This window comes from Chinchilla lanigera, unplaced genomic scaffold (assembly GCF_000276665.1).
Source record: "Chinchilla lanigera isolate Chin_1 unplaced genomic scaffold, ChiLan1.0 scaffold00048, whole genome shotgun sequence".
Taxonomy (NCBI): domain Eukaryota; kingdom Metazoa; phylum Chordata; class Mammalia; order Rodentia; family Chinchillidae; genus Chinchilla; species Chinchilla lanigera.
In genome coordinates, this window is record NW_004955449.1 from 10,266,030 (window position 1) to 10,270,702 (window position 4,673).

The following is a 4,673-nucleotide window of genomic DNA, read 5'->3' on the forward strand; positions in this document are numbered from 1 at the left end:
TCTACCCCAGAGCCACATGCTCCAACCTGTTAGCTCTGTCTTAAAGCAAGATTTAGCCCATATAAAACTCTTCCTTAAAACCTTCCAGAACTTTCAGTTACCTATGTACTAAAGTGCAATCTTCTCAATTAGTACCTCAATGAGTTCCACTGGGATATAGTCCCTATTTTGATTTCCATCCTTAATTTTGCAGCTGTGTTAAAGGAAAAAATAGCTTGAGTCCCACTAGAATATTCGTATTTGCCAGCAAAAGACTCACACAATTTCTTTTTTATCTGCCTTTCCTCATGTCTATTTCCTCTACCCACCAACTCACTAATTTCCTCAGTAAACATTTACTTGGAACCATCAGTATTAATTGAGGTGCTAAGGGAGGGAAAAGTAAGAGGGAAGATTGCCTGCCTTCAGGAAGCTCACAATCTAATAGAAGAGTCTAACACAAAGATGCTTTTGAAGTGCTGTGAAGATGCAGAATGAAATACTCTAGACCAGTGATGGTGAACCTTTTAGATCTTTCAGTGCTACAAACAGCCCTCTGTGGCATGCGTGCCACAGATTCACTCCATTGTACTAGACTCTGATGAGAACGCAGCAAGGGCAGGGCAAAGACATATAAATGCCCAGGGGAAGTCTGGGGTTTATGTTTGGAAGAAGCAAATGCTGAAATTGCTAAGGAAGTCCACAAAAGAGGAGAAGAAAGGTCAATTCAGGAAGAAGATGTGATGACAGAGAAACACAGAGGTAGAAACAACACATTCATTGGACACCACAAGTGGCTTGTGCATTGAAAGATAAAGATTGAGACTACAAAGTCCAAAAGAGCTGCCCTCGCCTTCATGAAAAAAACCCACATATTCTGGGAAGAATTCTTTTAGGAGTCCTTAAAACACTCACATTGAGGTATATTTATCTGGCTTCATCCACAAAATGTTAATGTCAGTTTTCTTTAAATCCTCTACAATTTTTCATGCACTACACTTAACCACAATAAGAATCCAGTATGTTCTTTCTGAATGAAATTGAGAACTGTGTAAACTCAGGCAAAGGTTGCAGTAAATATATGAATACTACAAATATATGTGAATAAAAAATATCATCAACCTTCAAGTGATTAGGAGAAAACAATGCGACAAACCAAGAAAATATCTGAAGTGAATCCATCACAGGAATTTTCTGGTTGTCTCTACTACAGCGATAGATCATTTGGGAGCTATGTGGACCACTCTAATACCATTTGACAGAATCTTCATGTCAAGTGTAATTTTGAAAAACCTTTTGAGTTATTTTACTCAGTGAGCTCCAGATATTCATTAGCATTTGTGGTGGAGAGAGGGTGCATAAAAATTTCCTAGTAGTCTTAGTTGAATTGAAGTGTAAGTGATGTTCCTCAAAATACACTGCAATTTTATGGAAGCATTAAAAATTATTGTAGCAATCATGTTCATTACTGTAAGACTTAGCTTAGATTTGTGAGCAATATGGAAAAAAGAGTCTAGATTTCATAAACAGCTATTAAGTCTTGGAGTGCTTCTTGAAACACAGTAGTTTGAAAGCAGTTATTATTAGTTTTCAGCTGTTTTAAAATACTTAGTGCTCAAGTTCCAAACTAAAAATAATATTTAAAAATTGAATTATGTTTTAACATTTTATGAAAACTATACTAAAGAGCCCTCCAATATCATATTTCTCTTTAAAGTACCTCATCCCCTTCCCTTTTTAATCTTTCCTTCTCTCTGCCTACTCTCGGTACAGGTCATCTATCTTTGTTTTCTTCTCTCTCATCACAGAGATAGGCACAGCTCTGTGACCACACTAGCGCATACTGTCCTTAGTCCATTCAGTGCAGAAAAACATACAGTCAGCTGCAAAATCACATTCACTATCCCCTTGCTTATTTCCTCAGCCTTCTTTCACTTTTGTTGCTGTTCTGGACATTATTTTAAGAATAAGAAAAGGGAAAAAGAGAACAAATTCTTCTCCTCTAAATTAACTTGAGATGACTACAGAAGCACAGGTACGCAGAGACACACATACACACACTCCACAAGGAAAATAATAGTTAGGTTTACTTTTTTCTTCAGATTTTCTTAAAAAGCCCAAGCTAAATTACACTGCATATTAGAAATTCGTGTGTTTGTCAAAATGCAATTCATTATGTTTTAATGTCTGTACATTAAACCAGATCCAGTTAAAAGAAAGAAATATCCATTGTAACTGAGCCAGGCAATGGGAAAAAATTAGCCATCTTCTCTGTATTAAGTGTTCCCTTGATTAGCTAATCAGCCTTCTTTCCTCAATTTCTAATTCTCATGTTGTCACAAGGAAAGTTTCATAAAACATAGACATGGATGTCAGTTACAGCCAGAAAATTCCTTTGAATCCAAGTTTTAAAGTTGAATGTAGATAGAAAATGATGACCATTAAAATGCTACTTAATCATACCACATCATTAAGCATATTTTTAAAATGTCAAGAACTATAAACATTGAAAACAAAACTCTAAATTTCTATGAAAAACAAAGACATTTTAGTTTCTTTTGCTTACAATACTTATAGAAAAGGATAGTTTACCCATTACTAAAAGAAAAAAATGTTAGCTGTGGAGCAATGGCAAACCCACGGTGGGTCTTAGTCATGCAGACCACATGATGGATATTCTATAGCGTAAGTCTTTGGTCCCCCTGGAGTATACACAATTTTGAACAATTTTAAAACTGTGTAAACACATGCAGTATTCTTCTGAATAGTTTTCCTTTTCTTTGACTCCACAGTTAAATTATATTCATTGACATGTCGAACAATGGACCTTATAATGTTACAAATGAATATACAAGGGAATTTTTAAAAGTAGCAGTTATTACCTATTCATATATTTTTGCTAACTTTTTTCATCTCCTTTTTAAAGAGTAGGGATCTTTTTAGATATTGCAAGTGATTTGGTTTAAGTCTGTCACCAAAACACAGTATTTTTATACTCAGTAGGTATTCTATTATATTTCATTCAATATTTTCATTTACATAAGGGACTTTAAATTGAACACCAGTAATTTAGTGTTAAAGGTTGGTGAGCTCTGAACTTTTTTAACAAGAACAGAGCAGTTCTGCATGAATTGCAGTGCAGAGCATCTGCTGTGTGTCCAGAGGATTTCTGGCTGTCATCCCCCAAATGGGCAATAACCAAAATTACGAGTTTTTCAGTTTTAAAAAATTCATCCATATTTATTTCAACAGTGACACACAGGTATTTTCTTTGTGATGGAATCCAAAGAACAGTTGTTCATAATATCATTTGTAGAGCTATCTTGTAACATGTAACTAAAGGGGTTTCGGTGTTATTACAACAAAATAAAATTCTTCTGTTTTATTTTGTAGTCCAGTTTTGTTTTGTTTTGTTTTAATGTGCAGGAAGGTCAAATCCACTTCAAATAGAAACCCCATTCCTTAGAAATATTTGTTAATATCTCAAATCACTTTTATTAACTTTAAATTCTGGCGTTGGCCTAGATTTAACAAAAAATGTTTTCTTATTGTGTTAACTAAATACATCTATTCAAATGTGAGAAAGTCACAAAAGAGTGAAATTTATTTCAAAGTATACGTCTGGTATTTTCCAAGAGCCGGATTTCAGCATGTGGAGGGCTGCGTATTAGTCTGTCCAAGCTACACCAGAGAAGCTGGGGAAGCAGGAACAGTCAGGAGGAGGATCATTCCTAAACAAGTGCATCTTCGTTCCAACATTCAAAGGAACATTTTCAGCTTGTTGGGCTTCTGGTGGAATAGATAATTTCCCGCTTTCATTCCTGGCTTAGTTGAAATATAGTGGACCGGATGTCCACCAGGCCAAAGAACAAACTCACAATTCGTCTATTAAAGTCATATTTAATGAAAATGAAGAGAAATTATTACTCAACTCACTCTCTTTCTCATTACAATTCCTACAGAACTTTGGCGGGGACATTATCTCGTAGACATCATGATCAAATGTTATTGTTTGCTTTATTATCTCAGTTGGATGGTTGGCTAGTCTAGAATGAAATAGGTTGAAGGCAATACTCTCAGCCTAGAAGTCTGAATGAGGTTCCCATTCAAATGATCCTGATTGTTTGGGGGTGGGGCGGGGTGATTAGTAAACCAACTGAGCTTACACTGCATAGTAAGCGTCTGGATGCAGCACATTTACATCTAACAAGAGACCCCAGAAAACGTGTGTGTGTTTCTTAAACCTTATGTTCCGAACAAAAGGCTATCTCAGCAACAGACAATCAGCACTGCATTGCTCCCTGGGATGCGAGCAACACACTCAACTGCACATTTCATTCTTCCTCAGCTCCCTGCGCCACAAAGCCCCTACTCTCCCTCCACTCTTAGGTCCCCACATTGCTCCACGGAGGGGGGAGGTGGGAAGGCAGGAGCCTAAAGTCTCAGCCTGCGCTCCAGCGGCTCTCACCCGGGGCCCCCGGGCGCTGCTTTCCCCTGCCCGAGCCGCCTGGGGGAGGTAGGGAGGGGAGCCTGGGAGCTCGAGAGGGGACCGCACACCTAGACACTTAGGATTTTATTTATTCACAGGGAGGCGGGGGAAGAGAACTGGGTCAATGCAGATTTTACCCCCCAAGTTGCCTCTTCTTGGCAGATAAAGTCATTTTTCTGGCGGGCCCCGGGGGCCCCGGGGAGGG